The 13,519-nt window shown below is 34.8% G+C and overlaps 1 pseudogene; it reads right to left on the bottom strand.

Annotated features, from left to right (window-relative positions):
- LOC131158635 (beta-adaptin-like protein B) overlaps window positions 1–12,149 on the bottom strand; it is a 56,218-nt pseudogene extending 44,069 nt beyond the window's left edge.
- Between the last annotated feature and the right edge of the window lie 1,370 nt (window positions 12,150–13,519).

Genomic DNA, 13,519 nt, shown 5'->3' with positions numbered 1-13,519 from the left:
AACTCGTGACTTCAGACGTCTGAACACTGTTCAACGGGCAAATTTTTTAAATTCTAATATTTTAAAATATAGCCGTTTGAGCTCTAAACTTTCTAAAATTTTGGGAAACACTTAAAGGAAACTTTTGCAACGTGGAAACAAGTTTGAAAGCCTATAAATACATGATTTTGCAAATCAAAATACATCTAAGAATTGAAAAATTAGTTTTGAGAAGCTGAAAGTACTCTTGTTCTTCCTAAGTTCTCTTGGTCACTCATTGAAAAATTCTTTTGCTGAGAATTCTGAAGTGCTGATCCTTCTTTCTCTAAGTTCCTACTGCTAATCCTCTTCTAGGAAGGATATTGGTGAATTCTACACTTGAGCTTCATTGTATTTCATATTGATATTTTACATTCAAAGTATATAGTGCTAAAATTGTACTAACTTGCTCTTTGAGAGAGTATATTTGTACGCAGATCTTATCTTGTGTTTCTTATAGTTCTTTGACGTTCCAAGGGTTTTTTGGATCGTTGGCTAAGTAAGGGGACATTGCTTAGAGAGGCGGGCTCTCTAGCCTATGTAAGGAGTGACCAAACGAGGGAATATCGTTTGGAGAAGACGGGCTCTAGCCTTAACCAAGGAGTGTTGTAATCGGTATTGTTCCACCCTTCAATGAAACTGAACTAGTAAATCCTTTGGTAGTTTGCCAAAGGCGAGGACGTAGGCTGGGTATAAGCCGAATCTCGTAAAAATCTCCGCCTCATTCTCTTTTTCCCTTACTCTTTATTTTCAGTGCATATTTAAAATTGCGTGGATCGTTTAAATTTGAAAATCATATAAACTACATATATTTGGAAATCAAACAAACTTAAGGTTTAATTTTGATTTGGTTTGCAGAAACCGAAAGGGAGTACGTTGGTTACACCATATCTTGCGGAAACCATACGGGAGTGCGTTACTTGGTTAACATCCAAGAGTTTAGTTCAGTTCTAAATATTGAGAAGAGTGTAGATATTGTGTTGATTGAATGTTATATTACACATCATATTGAAGAAGTAAAACCATATATACAGGGCTTACAATTTCATATCCAGGGCTAAAAACAAAAGGTATATTGTGATTGAATGGTATAAAAGCTTGAGATTGATTGGATAGTGTTTGTATTCCAAGAGTGCTAAATCTTGAATGATTTCATCAATTTAATAATGCTGCAGTGAACTTATATTTGATAAATAAAGTATGGTTGTGTTGGTGTGGAGATTGTCATTAATTGTTTGAATGTTTTATTAGCTGTGTAGTTGATTAAAGAGATTAAGTTGTTGTGTGATTGGTGAAATTAAACAAACAAGTTAAAGAATTGGTTAAAAGAAATAAAGAAGTTAAGGATTCTTAAAAGAAGTTAAAAGAAAGTTTTAAAAGCCAATTCACCCCTCTCTGGGGAAGCTATTCCTAATTTCACTCAGTGATACAAATAATTGTGCTATCAACACTCAATATGGTATAATCAGTTATATGCTCAAGAGTGTTCAAAACAGGCAGTATCTTGGAATCTAAGCAAAGCACAGTTCAGCAGCAAATCAATATTCCAAAGATATGAATCAGATAATCAAACTAGTTCAATAAGATTTTCCTCAATGAAATACGCACAATGCTAGTTTGAAAATGTTTTGCTTTGTTTGAAAAATATTTGCACAACAAAAACCAAATTATTGGACACTTGCAACAAAGATGCAAATATCCTAATCTTACTTAGTTTATCCCAACACAAGATTTATAATATGAAAATCTGTGGGATAAACCTAAGCTAAACTCCCCAAAAAAAATATCACAATCAATCACACAAGTGGGAGTTTCTAGCAAGTCTAGCAATCACAAGCACTGCAAATATGCTCTCACAATCTCAGAATATATCAAGGAAGTGAATATTTAAGAGTATTTGGGCAAAGAATGTATTTTGAAAAGAGAGGATTTTTGGCTAATCAAATTGCTAATACTCCTTAATCCTCACAAATTAGCCTATATTTATAGGCGAGGTAAAAAAATATAACCGTTTGGGACTTCTTGGGAATAATTAGAAAAGATTCAAAATGTTTAAACACCATTAACCCAACTTCACTCGTTTTTACTGTAGTTAAATTAATTTTAACCCACCGAGGTTCGAGTGGCTGAACCGTGGTTCGGTCGCCCGAACAGACATAGGAATAAAAGTTATTCAAGGCAATTTGGTCACTCGGTTTCAGGTTCGATGACCCGAATCAAAGTCAGTAGCATTGCTTCGTTACTTCAGGTACTTGGTCCTATATTCGGTGGCCCAAAACTGTGTGTTCGGTCTCCTGGGGTTCTTTTTGAACTAAAACGATCGGTCGCCCGAGTTGGTAAACTATCCCTTTCGAGGGTTTCGGGCACCCGAGGAAGGTATGTACATTATAGGTCGGTCATCCGAGAGCCCAGGTCAACTATTGACTTAACAACAGTTCGGGCGCCTAAGGAGTTTTGAACTCCAGGAGTTCGGTCCCCCGAGCTCTCTCAAATTCCTATTAATTGTTCAATTTAAGGCATAATTTTTAACACTCTTGTATTTTGTATGATATATGTGAGATGTTCTACAGTCATTTTGAGCTTACCATTTTGTATGATATATGGGTCTGTAATAGTAACTTAGGATATGGTCTGTATTTTCTTACCTGCATATCATGCCTAAGTATTTGTCATTATCAAAACCGGGTGTGACCTATAAAGTCAACACAAGTAAGGGGAAATATTTTATAATAGCTTTTTAATAATTTTAAAACAACTATTTTTGGGTATAATTTCTACATATTCAGGTATAATTTTTATGAACCGTGCTGGTATTGAAAATACTATTTTTAAATAGATATATTATATTGGAAAAAATTGTGTGGTTGAAACCATTCTTATTAATTAAATGATTGTGAGCATTGGGGAATGATGAATCATTGAGACTGCTAGTTGATCGCAGATATTGATGTTGTGTATGCTGTGATAGAACTGTGGATGTGATGAATGATTGGTTGTTGTTGACCTGTGTTATGGTTCATATAAATTACGATATAGCGTTGGCAGTGGTATGAGGAGGTCGTTATATCGTACCTGATATAACCGTTATATAACGTTGGCAATGGTATGAGGAGGTCATTATATGGGTGTTTATATTGATAGGTAAACATTGGAAGTGGTATGAGGAGGTTGTTTACCTATTTACCATGAACGAGGTGTTTGTTTTGTAACCTGTGTGGTTTGATTAGTCATGTGTGGACCAGTCCTGTGTGGACATGTAATCTATGTGATTGGTTAGTCCTGTATGGACTAGTTCAATGTGGACATATATATTGTAATTGACAGTCCCATGTGGACGTGTATGATGTGTGTGTGTTTGAGTCCTGTGTGGACGAATTCATATTGTGTGGATGTAGACCCTGTGAGGGTATGATAGAAGATTGTATGATTATCCTGTGTGGATTGATTGTGATATGTTTATATGTGTAGAATTCTGTGAAATAAATATGGTTGGTAGCGTGTGACTTTAATTATTTAAGTATTTAAGGTAAATAGATTATTCCACCCGAGGGCTTGCTGAGAAAGGCAAGTACTCTGGTAATTATTTGTGGATACCAGAGTAGAGGGAAGCCACTTGTATGGGCGGGTGACCTTCCCTATTCTTGGTGACCTTACCTAGATACATAACCCGAGGGCTTACTGAGGAAGGTAAGTGCCCTGGTGTTAGCACTAGAGCAGAGGGAATCAACTTGTATGGGCGGGTGGATTTCCCTATTCTCAATAATTATCAGTAAAATATTTATGAATGTGGGCACGTGATTGGATCACAAAGTCGTTGACCATGGTGTGATTATGAGCGTGTTATTTTGGCTACTAGTGGATTGTGAACGCATTTGTTTGGATATTTTAATTATATATAAAACACTTCAGCCACACACTGTTATAAATTATTTCTTCATTACTGAGAGGTGTCTCACCCCGTCGTTGATGAAATTCTTTCAAGTTATCCAAGTGATCGAGCTTAGATAGCTCCAGGGCGGGGTAGTTTAGTGAGTGGTACTAGAACGATTATGGTTTTTTGTTTTTATGTTTAATATATTTTGTTCAGGTTTGTAATATGAAGAAAGAGGTTGTAATTATTATGGATCTGCGTGTGTAAATATAGAATTCTGGTATAATTTGTTGAGGTTATTTTATTTTTCCCGCTGCGTGAATGGTATCAGAGATGCGTGTTTGTCTCATAACACTCCAGGCCCCACGTGGCAGGTCTGAGGCGTTACATCATCAGTCTACTAAAATCGAGAAAAATTAGTAGAAAATTTATATTTTTTTAGATTTTTAGAAGCTTTTTCAAAATAGACAATGACACTAGACAAACAAGCAAACATTGTTTACTTGATCTAACTCTATTGGTTGGAGTCATATTACTTCTCGAATCATACAATTTTCAAAGGTTAAAAACCCTTGTCATGCTTAAAGATAAGTCAATATATATACATGCACACGCACACACACTACAAACATACATATACATACATACGCACATAATTGTACACACACACCCCACATATATATTATTTATGCATATATATGTGTGCATGTGTGTATATAGTTATGTGCGTATGTATATATATGTATGTTTGTAGTGTGTGTGTCTATATATATATATATATATATACCTATGTAATACTAAATATATTTTGAACTGGAAAAATGAATAAAAATTCATTAATTCGAACCATTCGACCGTGTTAAGTCGACTTATAACCAATTCGCATATTAAATGAATCAAATATGGTTTAAACTTTTTTTTATCCACATCTAAATAAGTTGGTTGACAAATTTCGAATTTTATTCGATGGATATCCTCCTATCAGTTAACAAGTAATGTTTAAATTCATAGATAAATCATATGTCTGGGCCTATTAAACATCAGTCCAACTAGCATAAGTCAATTAGCCAAGACTTAGTCTTACATTCCCAACTCTTGTACTATTGTATGAGTTTCTAGGCCTAATGCATACCCACATTCAAACTCAAGCCCAAATACTCAATTCTTGTTATCAAAACAAAACCCTAAATTCATTATATGAAAAATATTTAAAAAATTATAATTTTGTGGTTATTAATATTTAACAATTTGCCAAATTATAATTTTAAAAATAACTTTAGTTATTATGTGAAATTAATTCTCCATCAGATGGTAACAAATTATATTTGTGATGGGAATGACTGATTATCTACCATAAATCCACCACATAATTGAGTCAGATATGGTTTGTTAGGTATATATATATATATGTTTATCCATCCATGGATTCATGCACCCATGCATATGCATGCACCACGTACATCAACTATCATTCATGCATATACATACATCATATTTATGCATCTGTGTATATATATATGCATGCACATGCAGAACATATATACACATGCATCATACCATCCATGCATTTATGTATACATGCATATGTATCCCATGCATCATCTATTCATGCATGTCAGCTACATACATACACATGCATCCACATGTATTCACATGCATCCACATGTCTTCACATGTATACATGCTCATTTCACATGTTCAGCCATCCATGCATACATGCACCATACTTAAGCACTTGCAACACATGGTTGCACCATCACACATAATCATGCATGCATGAATTTTCATACACTCACACACACTACCTTGCATGCACACACTTGTGCACACACCATAAAAATTCGAAGAAAAAATAAAAGAGTAGAGAGAGAAATGAAAAGAGGAGGAGAGAGAGAGAGAGAGAGAGAGAGAGAGAGAGAGAGAGAGAGAGAAAACTTACCTAGAGAGTGGGGCTTAAAGTCCTTCAGGAAAAAAAAGAAAAAAAAAACAAAGAGGGTGAGAACAAATAGGGTGATAGAGAAATGTAGGAGAGAGAAAGGGATAAAGGAAAGAGAGCACCCCATTCCAGATCAAACCTTAGGTTTTCATAGACCCAAAATAGAGAGAGAGAGAGAGAGAGAGAGAGAGAGAGAGAGAGAGAGAGAGAGAGAGAAGGGGTACAGTCATGTTGCTGGAGATGGATGGCGGAAGAAGAGTGACAGGCGAATTTGAAGGGCTATAAAGGCTCAAGGGTTGCCTACAAGCTATAAGAGAAGCATGGGGAGGTGTTTCGTGTGTTGGAAGATGAAAGGGAAGAGAGAAAAAAGAGGAAGAAAGGAGCTAGCACAGTCAAAAATGGCTTCTCGGGGAAGAAGACAGGGGGAAACACTCAAAACAACGTCATTTTGCCTTTTTTATAAATTAAAGACATTCAAAATGACGATGTTTCACTTAAATGATAGGCGCGCGCAAGTACGCCCTTATGTGTGGTTGTTATTCGCAGGCGCATGCACCACATGCAAGTCTATTTTAAATTTAATTTTTTTTATCTTTTGAAACAAAATCCATTTCAAGGACACATGTAAGTGCCCACACACACAAGCACGTGGTCCTCTAAGTGCTAGTGCGTACGAGCACGTGCCAAGCCTGATTTTTTTATTTTTACTTTTTAAAATTATTTTTATTTTTAATTTTTAAAATTTATAAAAAAATTTTAATATTATAATATGAGATTATTTATATTAATTTTTTATTTTATTAAAATAAATAAAAAAGGTACGTGGGGTCTTTAAAAAAATAGCCAAAAATTTTAGAAGTGTCCAAAAATGCTAGAAAACTATAGACAAAATAAAAAATTTGTCTTGATTTTTGTGCAAGAAGTCAAAATTACAATTTAACTTTTTCTTATCCTTTCGAACCTCTTCGAATCGCCCAATGCAGTCAAATTTAGCAAAAAGATAGAGAATTGAAAAGTCAGAAATGAAAGGGCTTTCACATTGATTTCATGCAAGAGAACAAAATTATTACTAGACATTTTCTTAACATTTTGGATTGTTTAGAATCACCCAATGCGTTCAAAATTGATAGAAAAATATTATAAAAGTCTTATCTTAAAATAATATATGATTATACACTACAAAATAACTGGTTTTTAGTGTCGAATTTATTAGTGATGGATTCAATTTCATCACTAAAAGTGGGTATTAGTGACGATTTTTAAGAACCGTCACTAATAGTGTAAACATTAGTGACGATTTTAGCACCCGTCACTAATACGACACTATTAGTGACAGTTTTAAAACCATCACAAATAACTTCATCACTACAAATCGATTTTGTAATGCACCGAACCCGAAAACCCAATTCGGTACGTTATACCAGAATAAACTGTGCTTTGTGGCACCCCGAACCCACCTGGTGGGACTCGAGTGCCACATAATCCATTTTCTGTACTTGTTATTCCATTAACAATACGCGGCAGAAAACATAACTACAACCCTCGATCAATATAATACCAGAATTTTCTACATTAATCTACATTCCAAAATAAATCATTCATCCACTTGTATCCACATATATACATATCTCCAAAAACATAATCTACAACTCCTAGTATTCACTACTCAGACGACTTAAAACATAAAACATAAAATATAAAACTTATACATCCCAAAAGTATCATCAAAGTTTATACCCTTTTTATTTCTATATCCAAAAATTCTATAACAACCCCGAGCTCTCTAAGCTCGATCATGTGGAGGTCCTGAAAAAGATAAATTTGTATTCAGGTGAGACACATCTCAGTAAGGGAAGAAACAATATATTAAATCTGCGTGTGGCCAACATGAGATTTGTAAATAACATATGTATATGTATTCATCATTTGCAAATCATCATCATAATTTCTAAAATCCTTTCCTGAGCCTAATCAAACACGTGCAAGGTACTTTACCCACGAGAATACCTAAGGATTGGGGTGATTACCCGCCCATACAAGTAGCACCCCTCTACTCTGATACTTTAGGAATTCAATGGTCACAACTAAAGCATATCAGAGCACTTACCTTACTCAGTAAGCCCTCGGGTGAAAAAGTAATCTCATACTTACACAGTTCATACAATGGTTTACCAGCAAAGGCTCCCGATAATAAGGAAATCTACCCGCCCATATAAGTAATTTCCCTCTGCCCTAATACGTTATACAACCTACTACTACATCTGATACCTACCAAGGCACTCGCCTTTCTCAACAAACCCTTTGGCGAAGAATTTACCCCACCTATATAAATGTGTATCATACTAGCATGAATGCTGATACTACTATAATACATTACTTTGTCTATCATTTATTCTGTATTTCTCATCTGTTCATGTTCTCAGCTTTGACATTTCATAGCATTTCACTTTACATGGCTCTTTCCCATTTTACACCGTTCACAATTCACATTTCATTTCCATTTCATTCATATTTCATTTCATTCTCATTTCCATTTCATTTCTTGTATTCGTACTATAACTACTTTCAGCTATACATCAGTTAGTCCAGATAGATATGCGTTATCCTGCTACTACAGCTCCTTTCAGTTGTTTATCAGTTAGTCCACATAGATATGCATTATTATGCTACTATAGCTCCTTTCAGTTGTTCATCATTTATTCATGGTTGAATTAACAATCACATGCAATATAATTCATAACACATTTTTATTCTCTTTGCATTTCCTGTAAAACATGCATTTCATACATATAACATATTTCAACACAAAATTTCCATTTTACTCATGCCATACAATTTAGCAATATATTTCAAACATTTTTCGTAAAATAAGCCAACCCTCATTTATCATTCATATACTAAAAGTATACCTTTAATTTCCTACACAATTATCCTAAATTTTTTTTCACTTTCATTAGTCCATTTTCACAAGTACATATCTAATAAAACAGCCCTAAGCTCAGAAATTATAATTTAAACGGTTGGCATTTTAAACCCATACGAAAATATATACATATATACATAACATAATACATTTATCCATTTAATTCATAAAACCTAGTTTAATATATATTCTCCCTTACCTGCTTTCTTGAACTACGCCAATAGGGACCCCGAAAAGATGCCTACAGCGCTCACCCGAACCCTGAATCAAAAATCGTTGTTCCATTCAATCAACCCTAAATAAAATACTATTTTAACATTTCCTAGACCCATAAATTTCAAATAAACAATTAAACTCTCAAATATAACCAATTTACTTAATTCCCCAAATCCCACTCTCACTTTGGAGTGGTGCCTAGAATACCCAAATTGAAAATTTACTCCAACCAAAATGACGACAATCGAGACTAGGAGCCTGTGGTGGTCTTCGATCATCAATTTAGCTAAAGATCTAAGGAGAAATTAATGAAAAAGTGAGGGTTTACCTTACGCTAGGAGTGGTGCCTATGCCACTCCTACGACAAATCCGCTCTTGTAGGAATGTCAGTGGCGGAGACAGGAACCCAATGGTATTTTCCATTTTATGATCAGCCAAATATTTTCCATGGAAATAAGGAGAGAGAGGAGGAGGACGAAGGAGAGAACTGGAAACGTAAAGGGGGGGCAGCCTCTGTCTGTTTCTTCAAGAAACAATTCTTCAAGAAAGCTTAATGTCTAAGCTTTAGTATATTAATATTATATATATATATATATATATATATATACCTATATATCCATTATATTATTTATTTAATACATTTAATTTAATAATGTTTAATTAATCTATTAATTCAATTAAATAATAATTAATTAATTAATAATTAATCTTTTTTTTAGGATCACTACAGATTTTCCCGCCCAAACTATTGTGTGAAACTATTTTTCGCGCAAAAATTATCTCGGAAAAATATTAGCGATGATTCTATGGGTATTAGTGACGAACGAAATTCGTCACTAAAAGTCGTTATTAGTGACGATTAGGTAGCTGTCACTACTATTATTGTATTAATATATAAATATAATATAGTTAACACTATTAGTGACGAATTTTCAAAACCATCACTAATAACATGTATTAGTGACGGTTTAGAGTCGTTACTAATAATCTTTTTATTTAAAAAATTTAAAAATAATTTTGTAAACAATAGTAGTGACAGTTTGGGAAATTCGTCACTAATAACAGGGTATTAGTGATGGTTTAGATTCGTCACAAATAGTCTTTTTATTTAAAAATTTTAAAAATAATTTAGTTTACAATTTTAGTGACGGTTCGGGAAGATTCGTCACTAATTATATGGTATTAGTGACGGTTTAGAATCGTCACTAATAGGCTCTTTATTTAAAAAAAATATAAAAATAATTTAGTTAAATATATTAGTGACGGTTTGGAGGCATTAGTGATGATTTAGATTCGTCACTAATACGCATAAATATATTTATCCGCGTCACTTGGGTTTCTCCTAAATTCCTTCATTTCCCTCCCTTCCTTATCTGTTTCCCTCCTTCCCTCCCGATCCTTCTTCTTTCCCTCCTTCCTTTCCCTGATTTGTTTCCCTCCTCCCCTCCCAATCCTCCTCTCTTTGTCCTAGCCCCAGCCCCTCGTCATCGCCATTCGTCACAGCCCCTTTCCCATCGCCGTTCGCAAACCGTCATAGCCTCTCGCATGTCGCCATTTGCAGAGCCCCTCACCCGTCGCTGTCGCGGCCTGTCACCATCGCCGTCACAACCTCTCACCATCGATTTCAGTGCCGAACGATTCCCACAAGGTTCTGATTCCTCTTCTGCCACAATCCTCTCTTTTCTTCTATGCTTTACGATTTCATGGTTCCATATATCTCAAAATCCTTGAGGGATACATTTTTTAATTATCAATATCTTAATATTGGCCAAAATCTAGATAACAACACAAATGCACAAACTAAAGTTTATGGAATCTCAAGAGTAATTTCAACAGATTGATAAATGTAAAAATTAGGGTTCATCTTTAGAATTTCTTCAAAAATGAACAGAGTATTCCAACATTTTCATCTTAAATGTGGACATGAAGGCCAATGTGACATGTTTTTAGTGTTTTTTAGGTAATAATAATATCAATAATAATAATTATAAATGAAAGTTTTTCTTTCTCTTAATAATAATATCAACATTTTCTCTTTCTCTGATCATTTTTCTCTCTCTAAATCAAGAACCTCTTACTCATTCAAACTCCTGAATAATGAAAATTGATACAAGGATAAGAGGTGGTTTCTCCCACCCACCCACTCCCCCCCCCCCCCAAATTTTTTTTCTTTTCATGCTAAACCCACATCAAAAGTATTATGCTACTGCAAAGTTTGGTCATGAGATTTTATAAGAAAAACATGAAACAAGATTTTTTTATTTTTTTTTTTTTGCGATCTTCCTTATCAGATATGTCTAATGAGTTTGGTAATGGCCATGAATAATAAATATTATATAAAAATTATTGATAAGTTGTTTGAAATTAGGTTTTGAACTCAAGGATTTGGTTTTTTTTTTTACCTAAATCCATCATTTGAATTTTTTTAAATATCATTGAATCAGTATCCTATAATTGGGTTGTTCTAGTAAGATAAATTTATATTAAATTATTATTTCATGATGGTTCATATATACATGTGGATTGGTTTGGGTTTCCCTTGACAGCCTATGTATATATGCAAACATTACATCCAAATTAAATCTCTTAATATTTCTTTCTGTCTTTTTAAAAAATATTTATATCTTGTGATCACTTACATTGATAGGCTTTAAAAGTAATATGATTTGATTAACTATTCATTTCATTCTTTATTTAATTGCTTGAGTCAATATTTTTCGTTATCTTGATTAGTTTTTACCTTTTTTAATGGCTTTTAATAAATGATGTAATTCATGAAACGGTAAATAGGATGATTAAAATTTTTACTATCCATAATGCACCGAATGACTAAATCTTTTTTATGGATGTTTTGTGTTTGTGCCCCCACCTTGTACGACGCCCCATCTCATCACACTTAGGGTTTCGTCTTTCCTCGCCAATGCCTCCGCGAATAAAGCCTTGGGCTACCTCAAAGCACGGCCACTCGCCACGATGCGTCGCCAAGCGGGAGAGGGTCCACAACCCGCCAAGGGGAGAGTCTTCTTCCAGGGGTCGAGCAGCCCTGAGCAAGCACGAATGGATTTCGAAGGAGATAAGAGCATCAAGGGTGACTCTTGAGGATGTGCAGTGCCCCTGACACGATCTGCTACGCCACCCATTGGAGAGTAGTCCCCGAAGGTTACCCCAGGGCTTATAGAGGACATGCCCGCTCAGCCGGTGTTATTCCATATGATTAGGTCGTCCATGCCACTGGATGTTGCCGTGGGACCTCCGGCGAACACATCTGACCAGCTGGTGTCACTTCGTGTCCTTAGGTCATGCAAACGACCCTCCCTTTTTACCCCTAACTTGCCCCGTATTCTGGAGGAAATGGTATGGGACCGAGACGCCACTAGAGCTGTAGCCGCCTCGCCTTGCTCGGCCAGTCCTGATTCTAATTTTGACTCTGATTAGGATATGCTAGATGCTTAGGATCTTTTGATGCACTTTCTCTTTTGCTTATGCACTGTGCTCATGCACACTTTGCTTTTCTTTTATTTTATTTTTTTTTTCCTGTATTCTATTTTACCATGCTTTTGAGTGGTTGTATGTGTGCTTTGATGTTTCTATCTACATTGTACTGCCTCTGAAATTAATGAAAATACATGGTGCTTTTGGTTTCTACTTGTATTTTGTGCTTCACTATATCATTATGTTTTTCTGGTTATTTCTGGATTTTATTTGGATGTTACTTACATAGGTACACTAGTTGATTACATAGCACCGTGCAGTGGAGATGGCTCACCGGATACATATGATGGAAATAGAGAACCAGAAATTAAAAGAGAAGGTGTCCACCTTTGAAGTCTGGCTAGAAGTCATGATAAAAAGGCAAGCTCAGCTCGAACAAATGATGCGCCAATCTCGACCAAACGATGTGGGTGGCTCCTCCTCTCATTAGAAGGTAGCCATGATGAACAAGCAAGCTCAGCTCGAACAAATGATGCGCAAATCTCGACCAAACGATGCAGGTGGCTCCTCCTCTCATTAGAAGGTATGTAAAAGATAGTTTATGCATGCATGCATGTATGTATGTATGTATGTATGTATGTATGTATGTATGTATGTATGTGTGTGTGTGTGTGTGTATATATTTAAATAGATCATAGTGTTTCAAAGCTTTCTCATATCTTCTTCTTTTTTTTATACCACTTATATGAAAGTTTACAAACATTGCATGCTAAATTTGATGTCATGTTTTATTCAGTCCTACATATGAATGATGAATTTGTTTAAGTTTGAAAGAGCAGTAAGTTGATGTATGTATTTATGTACTTATGTATGTATGTATTTATGTACTTATGTATGTATTTATGTATGTATTATGTATGCATGCATGTATGTATGTATGGATGTATGCATGTATGGATGGATGCATCCATGTATGGATGCATGTATGCATGAATGTATGTATGCATGTATGTGTGTATGGATGGATGTATGTATGTATGTATGTATGTATGTATGTTTGTATGCATGTATGTATGTATGTATGGATGGATGTATGCATGTATGGATGGATGCATGTATGTAT

The sequence above is a fragment of the Malania oleifera genome, chromosome 6 (genome assembly GCF_029873635.1).
Source record: "Malania oleifera isolate guangnan ecotype guangnan chromosome 6, ASM2987363v1, whole genome shotgun sequence".
NCBI classification, from domain to species: Eukaryota; Viridiplantae; Streptophyta; class Magnoliopsida; order Santalales; family Ximeniaceae; genus Malania; species Malania oleifera.
Note: the sequence above shows the minus strand (reverse complement) of the source record. Positions and strands in the feature narration are given on the sequence as shown.